Raw genomic sequence first — 20,541 nt, 5'->3', positions numbered from 1 at the left:
ATGGGGTCTAAGAAAGCAACCCTGAGGAAAAGGACTTGGGGGTGCTCATGGATGAAAAGCTGGACATGAACAGGCAAATCACATCCTGGGCTGCATCAATAGATGTGCTGCCAGCAGATCCAGAGAGGTGATTCTGCCACTTTGCTCTGCTCTGCTGAGACCTCACCTGGAGTACTGTGTACAGGTCTGGAGCCCTCAATATAGGAAGGACATGGAGCTGATGGAGAGGGTCCAGAGGAGGGCCATGAAAATGATCAGGGGGTTGGAGCACCTCTGCTAAAATGACAGGCTGAGGGAGCTGGGGAAGAGAAGACTTCAGAGAGAACTAATAGCAACCTTACAGTACCTGAAGGAGGCCTACAAAAAGGCTGGAAAAGGACTGTTTACAAAGGCTTGTAGTAGGACAACAGGCAATGGTTTTAAATTAGAGAAGAGCAGATTTGTGTTTGATATTAGCAAGAAGCTCTTTACCATGAGGGTAGTGGAACAGTGGAACAGGTTGCCCACAGAGATAGCTGAGGTCCTATCCTTGGAGATACTCAAGGTCAGGCTGAAAGGGAGTCTGGGCAACTTGATCTAATGGAGGATGTCCCTGCTCACTGCAGGGAGGTTGGACTAGATGACCTTTGGAGGTCACTTGCAACCCAAATCATTCAATGACTCTAAGTATACTCAGTAAGCCATAAAATGCTCTCATGAGTTCTTTGAAAGCAAGAAAAACATAATCCAATCTCTAACTGTGTGCTCTAGTTCTCTCCACTGCATGTTAGTAATGTGCCATGACTATATACATTTTAACTTCACATAAATGTTAGTCTTTAGGATTGTGACTGGAAATGCCATTTGCAACTATCTGCTAAAAGCGTATCTAAAAAAAAAACAACAACAAACAACAACAACAACATCATCAATCTGATTTAGTGACCATTCTCTGTAAATGGCAAAATGCATTTCAGCTGATTCAAGCTATTTCCTGAAGCAATTTATTTCCAACTATTACTGAGGCTCTCTTGCCTTATGTTGCAAAAATGTATGTATTTGTAAACACACAAATATTGTAATGAATGGGAGTATTGCTCAGCAACTCACTTTTTCTACAGTATGCAGAGAAAGACATTCATTCTGCTTCTAACTTACTAAAGCAAAAAAAGCATGATAGAGTATATGGAATATACGAAGTTGCTGTTCTGTCTTTTTTTTAAAACAATTGCTCCTGTACTGTTTACACGAGCTACTTAATAGACAGCTGCCTATCTGAAAACCAACAACAACAATTCGTGGGAAGAAAACAATCAGAACAAAACCTTTGACAGTGAGTTGAATTCCTGCCCTTTTCGTCCAAATTACACTTCAATAATACAAAAGAATGAAATTACTTTTTGTTTATCATTTACACTTTAAGGAATGCAGTTGGACAGGCAATGTCAAACACTTCTGTCATCAGAAAGTAGGTATTGAAATACATACAGGATCCTAGATTTTCCATCATAAGATATGCTTCTTGAAACAAACACCATGCAGACCAATCTGCTGTTCCAGAATTTCACAACCATTCTTCCTCTCCCACCCTACACTAAAAAGAACAGTAAAGGATGGACATATGTTCATGTACATGGATGCTAACTCATCAAAGCATGCTTTTTTTTAGTGAAGACAAAATAATAATGCTGGAAATCCCTGGGGCTGTTTAGCCTGGAAAAGAGAAGACTGAGAGGGGATCTGATCAATGTCTATCAATATCTGAGGGGTGGGTGTCAAGTGGAGGGGCCAGGCTCTTTTGGGTGGTTCACAGTGATAAGAGAAGGAACAATGGATTCAAACTTGAACATAGAAGATTTCACCTCAACATGAGGAGAGACTTCTTTACAGTGAGGGTGACAGAGCCCTGGAACAGGCTGCCCAGGGGGGTTGTAGAGTCTCCTTCTCTGGAGACTTTCCAAACCCCCCTGGATGCATTCCTGTGCAGACTCCCCTAAGTGATCCTGCTCTGGCAGGGGGTTGGACCTGATGATCTCTTGAGGTCCCTTCCAACCTCTGATATACTCCGATACTATGAAAGACGAAAGAATGCCAGGGGCTGGAAAGGACCTCAAAAAAATCACCCAGTCCAACTCCCCTGCCAGAGCAGGGAAGGAAGTAGGGAAGGAAAAAATAAGCTCTAATCACAGAAGAGCTCAGCCATAAAAGGAACTTGAAAATTCTGTGAAATGGCTTTCTAACAAAACAGCAGCAGTTCTCTTCCTTCTGCAAAACTGATTCCTTCATAATTTAGAGGAAATATCAAATAATTTTCAGCAATTTTAGTAAAAGAATTAGGACAGCCATGGCACTAACATGCATAATATCATTCATCTATGTTTGTAAGGTACCTATTACTTCTACCAAAATAAAACCCACAAATAAGTGTATTAATATTTTTGCAATACATTTGGAAATTCAGTTTAATATCTTGTTAGCTTCTATTTTTCATTTTCTAACACTCTCAGCCACTACTCTGAAAAGGGTTTGTTTATCTGCTTAAAGGCACTTCCCCTCCGCCTGCCCTTTTGAACCATGTACTACAATTTCCAGAACACGAATGTCTGGTATCTGAGACGATCCCTGAACACAGAATACCAGCTGAAGTCCTCAAGGATATTTCATTACTTATTCCAAACACTCAAATGACATTCAAAAGGATCCTAGGAGAGGTAGAAATGAATCACATCTATTTAACTTTCCCAAGGCTGCACCAATTAACACTGTGAGCCTCAGTACTGCTGATTTCCAGTCACACGCTGTATTTACACTCTTTGCTGTCTTGAACCTTGATGTTTTGCAAGGCCAAGGTCTAGGAAGGAAAAGGTGGATGAACTCAAGCATGCTCCTCTTCAGAAGCAAGGGTCAAATGAGTCTGTACTAACAGTTCTCGACAAGAAAACAGTTTAGCAGGAATTAAGAGATGTACTGCAGTCAAGAGGATGGGCAACATATCCTTCCAAAGGATCACTCCATACGTAATCACAGAGTCACCCAATGTTAGGGGTTGGAAGGAACCTAGAGAGATCACCCAGTTCAACCCTGCTGCCAGACTAGGGTCAGCTAGCATAGATCACACAGGAATGCATCCAGGTGGGTTTTGAATGTCTCCGCAGAAGGAGACTCCACAGCCTCTCTGGGCAGCCTGTTAATCTACTAAAACAGGGAGAATTAAGTACAGTGATGGCACTACCCCATATTTAAAAGACATGCCAGGTGTGAAAATCAACTGGAAAACAAGGACAGTCTTTATAAACACACAACTGCAAAACAGGGGAAGATGACGTTTGGTACTTACTCTCCTTCAAGACAAGCAAACCAACCCCTTTCAAAGCAGCCCTTTTTATCCCAACGTGTCACAGACACACAGAATCACTTAGGTTGAAAAGGAACTTCAAGATCATCAAGTCCAACTGATAACCTAACATCTACTAAGTAAATTATACATTTGTGCTTACTATTATTTTCATGTATTTTGATGGAGAGACATTTCATCATAGATTGAATTTCTAAACTAGATTCTGCAACATCACACTGCCCAGTTTGCAGGCAGTAAAGGACAGGAAATAATTGGTTCTTATTTTAGCCATGGAGTATAGAATTCAAACATATTTAAAGCCCATAAACAACAATAATTTGACAAAAAAAAAAATCACATATCATTGTATGATGGAAATGTGAGCACAGTTAAAACTGGCTGTTCATCTGAAGGTGGAAGAGCTGCATACATATTAGAATTAAAATCAGAAAGAAGCTGACAAATTGAAGATAGGACCTGAAATAATTAAAATGCAGTCAGTAGGACAAGTACAAGCTTTTAAATTCTGTGCAGATGATTGCTTATGCCCATATAAAAAGAGGAATAATCAGCCAGCAGTTCTGCATAGAATGATCACAAACAAAAGGTGATTAAAAGACAAAGAGCATCATACTGAAATTTATTAACAGTTGATCCTGCAGCAGAGCAGTGGAGCAGAGTAGACTGACCTCTTGAGGTCTCTTCCAGCCCTATTTTTAAACATTCTTCAACACACAGATGCTGTTGCTTTTTATCATATTTTTCTCTTCTCCGTGTACATTAAACAAATTATTATACACCTTTCTCCCTCCAAAAGCTACCTACTAGTCTATTTAGATTTAGATTTCTGAACTTTAAACACAATCCTACACTTGCGTGGAAAGATGAGTACTTCAGAATCAATGTTCTATTATTACAATATGTGTTTTAACTTAATTTGGCCCTTAAAGGTAGGCAAACAACAAGTTTCAATTAAGTTAAGAGATTGGGTTTTTTAACAGAGTCAGTGGAAATAATACAAAAATCAACATCATTATCACCCATGGACCAGCAAAGGCTCGGAAATTATGCAGTTAACTTGTGCTCTCAGTCTGAATTTCAATTTTTTAAATCCTCCTGGAATGCATCCTAAACATGGGAGCAATGCATTACCTGTGAGCCATGGGTAGGAGACCAGTGCTCTAATTCCTAGTTCAGAAGTCTAACAGTCATATCTTTGATCAACCCTGATAACAGGCATGAAAAAAAAAAATCTCATCAGGTATTCATAAGGATTTTTTAATTCCACTAATTGATTTTTCACCACTGAACAGACTGAACATGTTTTGTGGATATTCTAAGGAGGGGGTGAAAGAATTGCTATTATTCACGCTAGCCAAGCTCTTTATTCAGTCAACAGAAATAGACATATAAGCTCTTCCAGAAGAGGAATCAGAGAAGCTCAATTCATCCAAATTAAGCTCCTGCTCCAAGTCATCTTCTGGAAAAAATACTTTCTCTTCATGGTCTATAGTACATAAGCTAAGTAAATTATGTGCTGAACTTGGGCACAGCGAGGATCTTTGTGTATTTCTACAAACACCTTTTTTAAAAATTGTGTTACTTTACATATATCCAAATAAATTTTTGATTACTGCTGCCTACAGAAAGCACTAATGCAAAATAAAAATGTATACCAAATGCAACCCACAACATACCCACTCAGTGGCTGTGACATATCTCATTCCAGTGTCACTGTTAACTGCCTGATATATATATGTATCATAGAATTGTCCGGGTTGGAAAGGACCTCAAGGATCATCCAGTTCCAACCCCCCTGCCATGGGCAGGGACACCTCACACTACATCAGGTTGCCCATAGCCACATCTACCTGGCTTTAAAAACCTCCAGGGATGAGGCTTCTACCACCTCCCTGGGCAACCTGTTCCAGTGTCTCACCACCCTCAAGGGGAAGAATTTCTTCCTAACCCTCAATCTGAATCTACCCATTTCTAGTTTTGTTCCGTTCCCCCTAGACCTACAATTACCTTACACCTATATGCAAATACTGAAGGTATACAGTTTTGCTTGACAGAAAATACAATTGAGGAAGCACTACCCTATCATCTTAATCATTGTTTTTAAATATATTTTTAAAAATAGGAAGCTAGTAAGCAGTAGAGGATGAAGAAGGAAGGATACAAATACTGATAGGTGTTGGTCACCCTCCATATTGTAGCTTAGAGTCTGACAGATCAAAGAAAATATCCTCTACAAGGTCTGGGATTTACAGAGCTGATGTTAGCTCTTCAGATCTCTTATACCATCTAACAAACCAAAGAAATAAGATAAATCTACAACAAATCAACAAGAAGAAACTAAGAAACAAATATAACAAAGCCAGCAGCTCAGCTCCTCAGAAAAATCTATGCTGTGATTGTCAAGTTGAAAGCCTGCCCAAGCTAAGACACAGGAGTAGCTCAACTACTAAATATATGCTTCTTTTCTGGTGTCAATTTTAGTGTCAATTAGTACATGAGCCCTGAGCAAAATACCTTCTATTGTTGGGACACTGATGCTTTTTTTCCACACAGAACTTCTGTAACAAGTTCATATTTGTAGCATTTTGTTTCCCAGGAGAGAGGGTGTGGAGAATGAAAGTACATTCTAGTTCTCTCCTTCTTTCCTCTGTATGGCTGCTTTCTTTGAACTACAGGAGCCTTAGTACCTTTTGTGCCTATGACTCCTAAATCCAGCTTAACTGAAAACATGTGGCACATGGAAAAGTTGTTTGGGCAGAAATGCATCCATGACAGGTAATGACAGCATCATTACAGGTCTCTCTGCAATATGAAAAATTGCTTGAAATTAGGTAATTAGATTACTGGAATCCAAGTATATACAACTCCTTTATAGCCTTTCAGAAGGAAGCTGATTATGTTTGTATGATCTATTCTTGGGTCTCCATGAAGAATTCCCATCATGACATTGTGGCTAAGGTAATTTGGGATTGCAGAAAACTTAGACCTACTGAAAATACTACTTCAGAGTTTACCAGGAATGCGAAAGTTTCATCATGGCAGTAGAAAACATTGCAGAGCATTATCCATATTTCATATTTTGTACATCTGATGCAAACAGCTATACAGTAAGAACCAGAAATCATAGAAGATTGAATGAGATAATGACATATGCTGGCATTTTAATAAGAGAAAAGATCTTGATGTATATGCTTAGAACTCCCTAGTTGCAGAAAGACAGAGATAGAAAAACGTTTCGTTTCAAAGGCAAAGCTCTACTGAAAATTATACCCTAGAATATCTACCTGCTAAATTTGGTTCCTCTCTTCTCACAGACTATGGAACTTAGGAGCTGCCAATGCTCAGCAAGTGCATGACTTTACAGAATGAAAGCTTGGGTTTATACTCAGAATAAATAAATTAAAAAAAAAAGGCAGATACAAATTTAAGTTACCAGCCAAGAAATTATTGACACTGAGATCGGTACTACCATATGCAGGGGAAAAAAAAAAAGCCATGCACTTTGCTTCCAGACACATGTTGATAAGAATGTTCCTGCTCACAGAATGCCTTCAAACAACCTCTCTCCATTTACTACTTTGTCATCTTCCTAATTAGCTGCAGCCTCTCCTAAGCAGATCTCTTCTCATTTTGTTACTGCAGCACCTCTCTTAATAAAGACATGTTTATCCCACCTGTTCTGTCTCTTTTTTAGCTAGGTCTATAGTTCAACAAAACTTAGGATCCCTAAAGCATTTATTGGAGATTCCTGGAAGCAAGCAGTTCTGAGGAAACATACATCACTGCTGCCTTAAAGTTTCTCAAACTCCAACCACCTCAAAGTCTCTTTAAGAAAAAAAACGCAGAGGGAACTCACACAAAAATAAAGCAAGCTCACTCCCAGCTCTCAGAGGAGCCAAGAGAAGTTCAGGATGCTAAGGATGCTTAAATCCCTTTTAAACTACAAGATGGACTCACTGTAACTTCATTTCACAGAATATTATAGGAACTGTTGTAAGAAATGACATTATAGGAGACCACAAGCTAGTTGCACTAAGGAAGGTATTGTGAAAAAACAAAATAGTGACATCCCCCCTGCCCCCAGGAAAAAAAAAAAAAAATCACTCCATACAAATAATTGGTATGTAAATTAGTTCACAAATCTGGTATCTGAAGAGTCTAAATCCCATGAATGCACAATGTGTTCTCACTATCACCTCTGAAAAAATCAGAATCTTACAGAGTAAGACAAAGTGAAAATGTCTCTATGAACACAGATAGGCTGTCTTTAGCCCTCAAGTTTGGCTCAAAGGCAAAGCAGTGAAATAGACTATTCTGTAAAAATTGCCACAAATGAAGGGTACAATCTTTTAACACTTTTAGCTTAAATGCAGCTCATATATGAAAGTGAAAGGTTAAGTAAACAACCACGGTATGAAGATCATATCAGTTTTTCCAGTAACAGCAGTCCTACCACCTGTCATCATCCTAGATGACACATCAGCCTCAAAGAGTATCTCCTGGTACCAAACAGGGGGGGGGAGTGGAAATCAAAATCACACAGGTACACCAAATAAATAAAAATAGAAAGAAGAAAACATGGTAGCAGTGGGGGGGTGAAAGGAAAAAAAAAAAAAAAAAAGACTGCAAGTAAGAAAGTCAAAGGAAGGAGAAAAGGCAGCAGCTGCTCGGAGGAGAGTTCTGAAAACAGACAACCAATGGAAGCACTGTCTAAAACCAAAACAAAATGCATTTCTGTGCTCCTGATTTTCCTGCACAAACATGTGGTTCTAAAGGATTCAACCTTAACTCTGTCATTCTAGTGTCGATTTTCTGCTTGTGACTCAAAAGCCTACACAGTGATCAGCAGGGAAAACATTAGGTAAAGCATTAGGGACTCCATAAACAGGCATTTTTACAGATCAACAGCATTGTGTTTTGCAGGAAGGTATGGAACCTGCCTCTGCATGGGACAGATTTGTTTTCCGAGGTTACTCCAAAGATTATGTAAGCAATCACTGATATGAGTTAATAAAGCTCCAGAAATATTTTCCACTCTTGTTTCACAGACTTTTTTTCTGCAAGAGCAGACAACAAGAAGTATGTTAAAGTTTACTACTCATGCCAGATTTTCCAAGAAGTTTCATACAGAAAGCTAAGCAGCCAGATTCAACCTAGCTGTGAAGTGTTGATGTATGCCATACCTACTTAAGTCATATCTAAAATAAACATGGACCACAAAACTTTGAATGCACTGTTTTGAGATTTAGTTTTGGGGTTCTTTTTGTCACTCATAATTAGTCAAACACCACCACAAAGTTGTAGTAATCAATTCTTAGCATGTAAAAAGATTACTGCTCACTTTTGCAAAGTGGTACTCATCAGTAATAATAACTGAAAGCTGAATAATTTTATATTCCAAAGTGCTGTGCTTTCTGTAGAACCCAAGAACCTTAAGTATTAATTAAATGTAATCCAAAAACATTATTTTCTTACCCCATGCTTCCTGACATTAATATACCACCATCCCTAGGTATTTCATCCTTGTTTGGTCACCAGACAGGCAGAAGGTTGCTGTACAATCAAATCCTATGCTACAAAGTATCATGACGGCATGATACATACCGCAAACAATGCCAGTATCTTTCTTGGGCTACCACAGAAAAAAACAAAAGGGGCTTTGGAAAACAACAGACTTGTAAATAAATCACTGTCAAATGCAGTAAATATTAAGCTATTCCAACACCAAGCTCAGTTGCCCTTTATCTATTGTTATAATTTCTTTAACACACACACACACAAATGTACACACCCAGCATCACTGCTCGAACAGGAAGGGTGGGTGCAGGCTCTCAAATGGGTTCCACTGCTGTCTGTGCTCTCCCCATGGTTTTTATAGCAAGGTTCAGGAAACAGTAACACAACTTGAGTTATACTGCTGAATTTCCACAGCTGTTTTTCTGTCCTTCAGCCAAGAGAATAACAGGTATTGGACAAAACACAGACTGAAAAATGTTAGAGTGCAGAACGATCCTGTGAAATTTCTGTTGTTCTAACTGTGGTGCAGGTATGAGGGGCTGGATTGTGTGTGGAAATTGTCTGCTTCAGCTCAGTCTTGTGATGTTATTTCGATATTTGTCATGGGGAATTCTTTTTTTGTTGTTGTTGATGTGACAGATTTGCAAAGACTGTGTGATGAATGTGGATTTTAATAACTTTTAAATACATGATTCACAGAGGCAAGGGGTGGAACATATTTGGTTGGTGTGGGAAGATTTTGGTAGCGGGGGGCTACAGGAGTGGCTTCTGTGAGAAGCTGCTAGAAGCTTCCCTTATGTCCAATCAAGCCAATGCCAGCTGGCTTCAAGATGGACCCACGGCTAGCCAAGGCTGAGCCCATCAGCAATGCTGGTAGCACTTCCGTGATAACAGATGTAAGAAGGGGGAAAAAACTGCTGCAAAAAGAGCAGCCAGAGAGAGAGGAAGGAGAATACGTGAGAGAAATGACTCTGCAGACACCAAGGTCAGTGAAGAAGGAGAGGGAGGAGGTGCTCCAAGTGCCAGAGTAAAGAATCACCTCTCGTCTGTGTAGCAGGTATCCACCTGTAACCTATGGAGCATCCTATGCCAACACAGGTAGATGCCTGAAAGAGGCTATGACCCTATGGGAAGCCCACACTGGAGCAAGCTCATGGCAGGGCCCGTGATCCCATGGAGAGAGGAGCCCACACTGGGGCAGGTTTTCTGGCCGGACTCATGACCCCACAGGAGACCCACACTGGAGCAGACTGCTCCTGAAAGAGTGGACCCTGTGAAAGGGACCTACATGTAATAAAACGTATATAGGAGTTTGAAGAACTGTAACCTGTGGGAAGGACTCATACTGGGCAAGTTCGTGGAGGTCTATCTCCTACTGGAGTGACACCGCGCTGGAGCAGGGTAAAAGCATGAGAAGTCCTCCCCCTGAGGAGGAACGAGCAGCAGCAACAGCATGTGGTGAACTGACTATAATCCCCATTCCTCATCCCCTGTGCCACTGTGGGAGGAAGAGGAAGAGAAATGTGGGATTAAAGTTAAGCCTGGGAAGAAGTGGAAGGGTGGGGGGAGGTGTTTTTAAGATTTGGGTTTATTTCTCATTATCCTACTCTAGTGTGATTGGTAATAAATTAAACTAAATTCCCCAAATCATGTCTGGTTTGCCGTGACAGTAATTGCTGAGTGGTCTCCCTGTCCTTATGTCCACCCATGAGCCTTTCTTTTTATTTTCTCTCCTCTGTCCAGTTGAGAAGGGTGAGTGATAGAGTGGCTTTGGTGGGTGGGTACCTGGCATCCAGCCAGGGTCAACTCACCACAGCTGATTTTGGAAGCATGTAAGCATCTAAACAGACATCAAATCTAGTCTAATTTTGATCTAGCTCATCTTGATTAAACTCAGCTCTTAAGTACTTGAAGTTGTGCTTCATTTTATGTCTAGAACGACCGTTATACCAATGAAAACATTTCCCTGTGTTTTTTCAACCTTTTCATTGGACCTGGGAAAGCTAACCCAAGATCAAGTGTTATCTCTCAGGTATCATGATTTAAAAAAAAAAAAAAAAGAAAGAAAGAAAGAAAATTACGGTATTTGTATAAGTAGTTGTATTAAAAAAAACACTTCCATTCCTTTTTCCTCAATCTACATTCTACCATTGACGCTTCCCCTACTTTTCAAGCCAAAACACTAGCATTCAGAATATACAGATCTAACTATAAATAAAGATGTTTCTAGAGGTGAAATACAACACAGCCTACTATTAAACGAGCTGTCACTTTTAACAAGAAGAATGCTCCCTCTTCTACCTTCTCCCACCCCCAGCCCAATGAGATACCGAATCTCTCATCACCTGCTGTGTGCCTGTCACACTCACAAGCCAATAGAGCCACAAAATTGCTCTGCACAGGTGCATCCCAAATAACAAGGATACTGTGTAATCCATGTCTTTCCCTGCCAGGCTGCTGTCCATGTTGTCTTTTTACAAACCGGCTAGTTCCTCTCCAGTTCCCCAACAGGAGTTAGAGCTTTCTATTTTAATAAACCTCAAAACATGACACCCTCCAACCACCAAGCATGGACGTGTACAAAGCCATCCTCTCACCGCCGTCCACTTCTGACAAAGAAAAAAGCAAGTCTCCTCACCACCGGGATTAAAAAAAAAAAAAAACAAAAAAAAAACCAAACAAAACGGAGCCTATCCTTTCACGTAGAGCCATGGTTCTGAGAGCCAAATCTATTGCCCGTATCTCCCCGCCTGTGTCACAGAGAAAGCCGAGACCCGATGGGGAGGAGCAACTGCTCTTACCTTAATTATGCTGCTCCTCCGGGGGATGCCGGGTTTGCCTTCTCGTTGTTGACTGGTGGAAAATCCTTTCTCTTTGCTGCTGCTCTCCGGGCTTGCAGGAGGAGCTGATCCCGGCTCTTCACCAGCTCCCGCTAGGGCACAGTCCCCGTTGGAGACCCGGCTGGCCGCACTATCGAAGCGGGATCTCCCGCCGCCGCCGCCACCTCCTCCTCCTCCTTCCCCATCTCCTGCCTTGAAGGCCACCTTCCCCTGGACCGGCCCCTGAGAGGACGGGAGCCCCCCGCCGCCGGTGCCGCCGCTGCTGCCAAACTCCGCCATCAGCCTCCTCGACTACAGCAGGAACAATGTTGCCGTCCCCCTCCCCTCCTGCAGCTGCTCGGCGGTGGCTCCTCTTCCGCTTTCTGTGTCTATGAGCGGGGGATTTTGAGCCTAAGTCTCTCCGCTCTGCACATTCGGCAGCCGAGGCCGCGTAGCTCCAGGAGCGGGCGACAAACGTTTCGGCGAGCACTAGTCCTTCGGCACCTGGGGAAGGCGAAGACACGAAGCGTGAACGCCTGACCCACGCGGGGCGGAGGAGCCTTTCCCCGCGCCGCGCTGCCCTGCGCGCACACACACGGGCGCGCGTGGGAGGGGAGGGGCCGCGCGAGGGTTCCGCGAGGCACACGCGCGACCCGGAGGGTCTGGCGCAGCGGAGCGCACAGCAGTCGGCGCCCGGCGGGAACGAAGAGCGCAGGGAGCGCAGCCCTGCCGCGGGGGAAAGCAATCGGCCCGCCCCGCCCGCTGGCCGCTACGGCGGGGAGGGAGGGGGTGAGGGCGAAGAGGTCCGAGGGGAACCAGAAGAACTGCGCTGCTGGGGCTGCTCAGCCAAGAAAACAAGACAGACGCTGATGGCGGTATTCTCACCCTTACAGTGAAACCCACATTCGCAGAGCAGCGAAGTGGGGACGAAAAGAGAACTTGAAGAACAACACGCCCCAAACCCTCAGGCCCCAGCCCGGGGGAAAGTCCGTCCCACGCGCAGCAGGGACGCCCCGCCGCGGCCCCTCTCCGGCCACGCGCGACGGCGAGAAGCGGCGGAACACGAGCAACGCCAACGCCGCCCCGTGGGGCATCCTCCCAGGCGCCATGGGCAACTTTTCTCCTCTCCTCGCTGCCTGCCGACATTCAGAAGCCTCACAGCGTCCACAGCCGCGGCCCGGGCAACTGCGCTCTCCGCCCTCCCGAGCCGCTACACGCCGTGCCTCCTCCCCGTAGCCGGTTCCCTCCCGCACGCTGCACCCCCGCTACCCACCTCGGCGGCAAGGTGGCAAAGGGAGGGAGGCCCCCTGCTGCCGCTGCTGCTGCAGTAGCCGCTTTTCTCCCCTCTCCCTTCCTCCCCGTTATGGTCGCCGCCTCTGCCCGGAGCCGGATACAGAGAGAAACTGATTCATGTGGCTGCTTCCCTCGCTCTCTTCTACTGCTGCTTCTGCCGTTGCCGCCGCCTTCCCCGGCTCAATGCTCGGCAACAGCCCCGAGGGGGGGAAATGCCGGGAGCGCCAAGGGCAGAGCCAACCCTCGCTTCCCCCGCTGGGAAACTATCCGCGAAAGGAGAGTAAGCGAGACGGGCTCGCCCCCACCCTCCGCCCGCCGCTGCCAATCACAGGGGCCGGCCCCGCGCGGATTGGGCGGCCCCGCCGCCAGCACCCCTCTCCGGCAGCTCGGGGGAGCTCCGCCAGAGGGCAGGACCCGCGCCCGCCCGCCCCCCTGCTTCCCTCGCCCTTGGGCTATCGGCAGATACCTCCACACGGTCCCTCCCTGCACAGACGTTGCTGCCTGACATAAAAATACCCTCTTCTCGGCGCCCCGCTTCTCCGCCCAGCTATATCGCCCGCTGCTCTCCATCCCGGGGTCGGCGCAGCGCGGCTCGCATCGGACAGCGGCTCGTGGCGCGCCGGGAGCCCTTCCTACCCCTGCCCGTTGGGGCCCAGTGTCCGTCACCCACACTTGCCCCATCGGCCGCAGTGCGGGACGGGGTCCTCTAGGGCAGGCAGGAAGGGCAGGGGGGGAGCAGTGGGCCCATGGCTGCTCCCGTGCGCCATGAGGTGACCCGCAGCCGGCGGCTGCCAGCAAGGTGAGGTGGCATCGCCCTGCTTGCCGGGGCTTCTCCGGACCTCACAGCAGGTGGGAGCTGACGGGTCTAATTAGATCTACTGATTAATAAAGGAAAGAATGGGATGGAGTGATGGAATATTAAAAGCTTAATGAAAACTGAAACTTGACAGTTACCTCAAGAAACGTGTCCATAAAGCAGACACTAATGGTGTGCCCTGGCATTCTCCCCAGACGTACTTAGTTATGTTTGCTATGAGACAAACATGATGCGCTTCATGTATGAGGGACAATTCAAAGAGCCACGTGGGGGTTTTTTATGTCTTGACATGGCTGCGCATTGCAAGAGCTTGGTATTTCACGATTAAGTTGAATAAAGGGAAATGGAGTGCCCCAGCTGAGGCACTTGGTCCCCCTGCTTGAAATTCAGAAGTTGAGTCAAGCAGGGTGGTGCTATGTTGAGAGCATGGGCAAAATTAGGAATGGCAGAAACAGGAGTGCAAGGAGTCAACGCTGAGCGAAGAGACACCTGAGAAGCCCACACCAAATGACCTTTCACATTTGGCTGGAGTGCTCAATACAGGAGCTGGACTCAGATTATAGTCAACCAACAGCACTATTAATTTAGGTTCCCCCAGTTGCCCTAGGGAGATCATTGACTGTGTCAAGAGCCTTGGCACCAGAGATCAGACACCTATCATAGATACCTAGAGTAAGGCAACTTAAATATTCCCCTGTGGTGCGCTGGCACGGAGCCCCGTGGTGGAAACACTGGAGTGAAGAGTACGTTTTCAGTCCCACGCTCCAGGGCCTTACCACAGGCTGCAGAGCAGTGCCTCTGTCTACTGGTGTCCCATTGCCTTGAGCTCCAAAGGGAAGGCACTTCCATCTCTTCTTCAGAACACCAAGGGGCAGCTCACTCCAAAACATTGATAGCTGCAGGGGTGATGCCTTCATCTGTTTAGTGATTAGATGGCTTGGAGCATGAAAGCTATTATTTCAATCTTCTTTCTTCCTGAGGGGGGTCATGTCTATGTCTCCACTGCCATTAGAGAGCTGCTAACACTCAGACTGGTTATGGTGAGTGCATTTTCCACAGGAAGCTATGCTGCGCTATAGAAAGGAAGCCAAGAGACATAGTGCCAGAAAGAAGACAGGGAGCGTGACTGAACTTTACAGTAATCTGCTCATGGGTGTTATTAAATAGGTCTCCTGGTAGCAAGGAAAGGATCAAACAACTCACCTTTGAGTTGATAGGTCTAGTAACTACGATATAGGAACCTACTTGGTTTTGTGTAAGGGAAGTGCCATGGCACTCCATAGAATAAGTACGCTTTGGGTCCATAATAATTACATGTAATAAACCATTAATGCTGGGTCAATATTCTGCCTACAATTGTGGACAATGGTGTGTGTCACTGTAGGAAAAAGAGTCCATGAGGTATGATCCAGCTTAGAGGAAAGTATGTATCTATTTGGAGTACATTACTTATTCAGTATTATTTCTAGCACATCAAGGAAGTTGACAAACTGATGCTGGTACATCACTCAAATATATGATCCCCATTTTAATCAAACTATTAACAATTAGCAAGTTTAAATGAAAACCTAGACATTTGGAGAATTTAGGCTGTAAACACCAAGGCACACCAACATTAAACTTAAGAGCTGAAAAGGTCCAACTTTGTGTTTTCCACTAGCTGGAGATAGAGTGATTTTATCATTTTCTCTTATCTGAACATCTCTTGCACACATTGCCTTGTCATTTAAGTAGGAAAAGGCAACCTTGAATATTAAAGGAACATTCAGTATTGTACCTGCAGACATGCACATCATAAACCATCCCTACAGGAGACACTTTGTCGTTAGGATCATCACTGTTTCTTCTGGAGGACAAGATTTACATGCAACAGGTACAAAATGTTATTAGAATCATTTGTCACAGAGCATTGCCAGCGAACTGGTGAGGAAGATGTGTGCATTCTGTCATTTTGCTGCTTAAGACATAGATAATAGAACACCAGTTTTAAGGCCTTTAGGGAAATTTGATCAGTCCTGTCTCAGAATAAAAAAAGAAGAAAAAACTCCTCCCTTTTCAGCTCTGCTTATCTGTCCAACCTGTATGGAAACAAGATAGCACCACTGAAAAAGAAATCATTTAACTTTAGCCTTGGCAGCTCTGTAATGAATGATATCAAGACCTGCAGACATTGTCAGACTTTTGGCTGTAAAAGTGATGATTAAATACAAAGGAACCAGTACAATTTCTGAACCTCATCTTAAAGACACCTGCTCACTAGCCAGTGCAACAGTCCTGACATTATGCTATTTCTAATTATTGATGTTTAATTACTGATTAAAATGTGGTATCAAACACTAAACTAGAAATCTTGTGCTAGAAAGATGGAGTTGGCAAGTAATTGTTTCTCTGAATCTGACATTTCTGATGACCATTCACTGATATTTATTATTGCCCCACTCTGTTTTAGATCAGATGCACTTTGAATGCATTCAATTGAAAAATGCTTCCATCTACAAAATGAAGCATTTCTGATAAGCCAAAGTGCCAGAAATGGCGACCAAGATTGGCCCACCTTACTTATCTCTGTGAGCTCAGGTTTCTGAAGTGGTTCATATTATACTACCATGAATCATACACTTCCTTTGACACGACTTTTTGAAGATCATGGAAGAAGAAACTTTCTCGTTATCATTATTCAATAGTGGCCCAGCAGGCTCTGTTTGTTTAATTCTTAAATGAAATAAGGATTATAATGGAATCAAGACACCTCTGTGACAATATTTAACTGTGAGAACTCGCTGTCATGTGCACGTATTAGCTATTTTCATAAAATCCTTTCAAATAGTAGAGTTCCACAGATAAGCTAATATTACCCATTGAACTTTTCTAACTCAAATAGTATGGCAGTAGAAACCTGCCAAGAAACAGGCAGTGTCTAAATGACCAGTGTTTGAATAAACCAAATGCCAGATTATTGCTAGTATCATAAATACTTTTTTATTCCAAATATGCAAAACTTTAATAAGCAATTATCTTATTTAAATGTTGCTTCTCTGAAATCACTGAGATTCATTATTATAACTGCCTCTACAATTCCAGTGGTAATTTAATTTCCTGACTTGATTGTTCAGGTCACAGTCTTGCACATACTTGTTTATTGTACTTGTTTGTAATTAAGTATACACGTTTAAGCAGTCCCATTAGGGTTGGAATCTAATTCACAATTAATCCAAAGAAAAGTTTATCTGTAAATGATGCATTATTGCATACACATCTGTAAAGTGCAGGTGTGTTGCATGCACATAAAAAGAGCAGACAGTACAAGTGGGGAGAATGTGAACTACAGGCAACAAAAACACTGGATGAACTGTCAGATTTGTTTACTGAAAAGCATTTGTTAACATTGTGCACTTGAAATTAGTTATGTTTATAATTTTTTAAAGTTCATTAGAACAGCAATAAGTATAAAGATTTTTTTTATCAAGCAGATCAACCATTTTATCCCAGTAACTCCAGCCTAAGTAATGTTTACTCTCTATCCTACCTATCACACCAATTAGTCTGACTATCAGCCTGCTAAAATTGATAGTTGAGGATTAATAAGAGCTTAACAGGAAATCAACTCCTCCCCTACAAACCGCTGAATCCAGGAGGAGTGTTTTTCTAAATCAAGGTCATTCAAAAGTTCTTCTCTAAAATGTCTGTTCTTAAGACTATCATGCTGTGAGGTTAGTTAGTTGCAACACAGCCTTAAATCTCATTGCTTTGAAAATGAGAGTCTTTGTTTGTATGTTAAAAAAAAGGTTAAGATGTTTTGAAACTGAACAGCAGTATTGCCTGCCTTTAAAAATAGTGAATTAGAAACTTTAGTGGCCAGATAAAAAGCAGACATGAAGAATTTTCTGGAAATCAGGCTTTGTTAAGGCCACATATTGCAAACTAGAAATTAAGTCTCTTTTGAAAGCCTTTGACCTAGGCACTGATTTTTTAATAACTCTGTTGGAGATCCTGAAGTTGTCTTAACTGGAAATAAGAGTTTATCATATTCTAATAGCAGGTTCTTTGTTTGCTACTCTTGTAAAGGCTGAAAGCCAAATATTTTTTTTTTTTTGTTTGGTTTTAGCATCACGGTTTGGAAAAACTTATTTTGTAACAATAATACTTGAGATTATATTGAGTAATATGGAGAAAAAAATTGTATTTTATTCTACTAGGAAAGACAGACAGAGCAGATAAGATTTGCATCGTGTGCATTTCAGCTGAGGCACATATGTTTTACCAGAGAGACTGCAACAACAAACCTGTTCTTGAAATGTTTCTGATACATCATTAACAAGAGCATACAAACAGCGTTTGCCATCTCCTTGCATTGTACTCTGCCCTCTAAGGGAAAGTTAGAGTTACAAAATGGGCTGAGAGCCAGAATTCTGCAAAGGATTGGATTTCATTTTGTCCCTCTTTATATTTATTAGTAACTACTGGATATATGCAGAGCCATTTGACTTCTGGGACAGAAGGCATTTCGTAAGTCAGCTGTTTCTGCAGTTTGTAGCATCTGACTCTATTATTACAGCAGCATGCAAATCAAGTAGCCAAAAATGAGCTTTTTAAAACTTCTTCAAGCCTAAAACTTTAATTGCAAACTAATCAAAGTATTAATACTGATCAAAATCTTTCATTAAATTCTCACATAGGAAAAAAAACACATAAAGCTATTAGTTTGTAGTTTCAGGATGATATGCTCTGTGAATTCTCTTCAGAACAGAATATTAAACAATTTCACTGCTTTCACTCTTCCGTTATAGGAGAGTAAGTAAATAAAGTAGGTTGATTTTTGTCAGCCAAGTTCTTTCTAAAAGTATCTTTATTTTCTCACATCCATGAGGGTAAATACTTAGGTCTACACAGGATTAGCAGGAATTGCAGTGTGTTATGTCTTCACTTTGAAGACATAATAGGAAACTTCTGATAAACTGTTAACTAGAGCTGCTGTCAGTTTCTCTTGCTAGAAAGCTTAGGACATGCAATGCCACAGAAAGGGAAATATGTGTAAAAGAGGAATGAAGTTCTTTTAATGAATGGCAATCAAAATCCACATCATTCACCTTAGCTCAGTAACAAGAAAGCACAGGGTATTCTTAGTATATACCTACAGATGAGGTGGAGGGAGCACAGGAATTAATTAAACTCATCATACCCAAAGACAAAAATGCAGTTCCTTTTAACCATTTGAAAAAAATCACAAGGCCCAAGTTGTTTGAAACATGTTTTTTACATTTGGTAACATGTAATAGAATATCATTTTTCATGCTGTTTGACATGGGGAGTATGAGACTGCATCATAACCACCAGCGAGATTGTAGTAAACCACGTAATGAAGTTCCTTAATCCCATTAATTTCTTTCTGCATCTGGGGAGAAATAACAACAGGCACCAGGACATGTTCAGGGCTGCCCTGCTGGAAAGCAGCCCCACAGAGAAAGACCTTGGAGTGCTGGTGGACAGCAAGTTCTCCATGGGACAGCAATGTGCCCTTGTGGCCAAGAGCCCAGTGGATCCTGGGGTGCATCAAGAAAAGTGTGTCCAGAAGGTCTAGGGAGGTTCTTCTCTCCCTCTACTCTGCCCTGGTGAGACCACACCTGCAATACTGTGTCCAGTTTGGGGCTCCCCAGTTCAAGAGAGACACAGACCTGATGGAGAGAGTCCAATGGAGAGCCTTGAGGATGATAAGGGGACTTGAGCACCTCCTTTAGGAAGAGAGACTGAGAAACTTGGGACTGTTTAATCTGGAGAAGACTGAGAGGGAATCTGATCAATGTCTATCAATATCTGAGGGGTAGGTGCCAAGTGAAGGGGGCCAATCTCTTTCTTGTGGTGCACAATAATAAGCCAAGGAACAACAGGTACAAGCTTGAACAGAGAAGGTTTCACCTCAACATGAACAGAAATTTCTTTCCAGTGAGGATGATGGAGCACTGGAACAGTCTGCTCAGAGAGGCTGTGGAGTCTCCTCCTCTGGACACATTCAAAACCCACCTGGATGCATTCCTGTGCAGACTCCCCTGGGTGATCCTGCTTTGGCAAGGGGGTTGGACTCGGTGATCTCTGGAGCTCCCTTCCAGGCTCTGATATACTGTGAGACTGTGAGACTGTGATATTACTCACTTACATAAAATACACATCGGTTCCCGTCCCATAGGGATGGTAGGCTTGGGGGTGTTGCAATAACCAGCACAAGTCTTAACAGCAGTCATTTAATTTGTTACCTAATGTTTCAAATTCTGAAGCATAAGTCAACAGTCACATTTGTTTTCTTTATTTTTAGCTCTAAAAATGCAAATAAGTTACAGTATTTGTAGCTGCTTTCTCATGCATATTTGAAACTTCTTTACAAGAAATAGCTTTATGGTTGAAACATCTGGTCAGAAGACCTTAACTAAGCATCTCTTGGACCATTACTACAAGCCTATAGGAGTGCAGTAGGTGGAAAATTCTCCTCTTAATTTCTCACAAACATTTATATTTTGCATAAACCATCCATGAAAATCAGGGTCCTGACTGATAGTGCAACTTTTCATCTATTCTCCTGATTTTCAGGTAAATACATACAAAAATCTCTCTGCTAATATACAGCAACTTCATTTGCTTAGTAAGCAGCAGCTGAAGTAAGGGGAGAGTACTACCTGTTGTCATCTTAAAAAAAAAAAAAAAACCAACAAAACCAGAAGGGAAATTCCCTACTTTGGTGCTTTGCTATGGTCAATGTACTCCTGAAA

General features: G+C 42.8%; 1 protein-coding gene across 1 annotated transcript in view; it reads right to left on the bottom strand.

The window, feature by feature from the left end:
• The window catches only part of PLCL2 (phospholipase C like 2), a 119,012-nt gene extending 107,160 nt beyond the window's left edge, over positions 1-11,852 (bottom strand). Inside the window, exon 1 of the mRNA XM_054384738.1 lies at positions 11,656-11,852. The gene's annotated coding sequence lies outside the window, so the exon portion shown is untranslated. The remainder of the gene's footprint in view (positions 1-11,655) is intronic.
• Between the last annotated feature and the right edge of the window lie 8,689 nt (positions 11,853-20,541).

This window comes from Indicator indicator, chromosome 11 (genome assembly GCF_027791375.1).
Source record: "Indicator indicator isolate 239-I01 chromosome 11, UM_Iind_1.1, whole genome shotgun sequence".
Classification (NCBI taxonomy): Eukaryota; Metazoa; Chordata; class Aves; order Piciformes; family Indicatoridae; genus Indicator; species Indicator indicator.
This window is presented reverse-complemented; position numbering and strand designations above follow the sequence as displayed.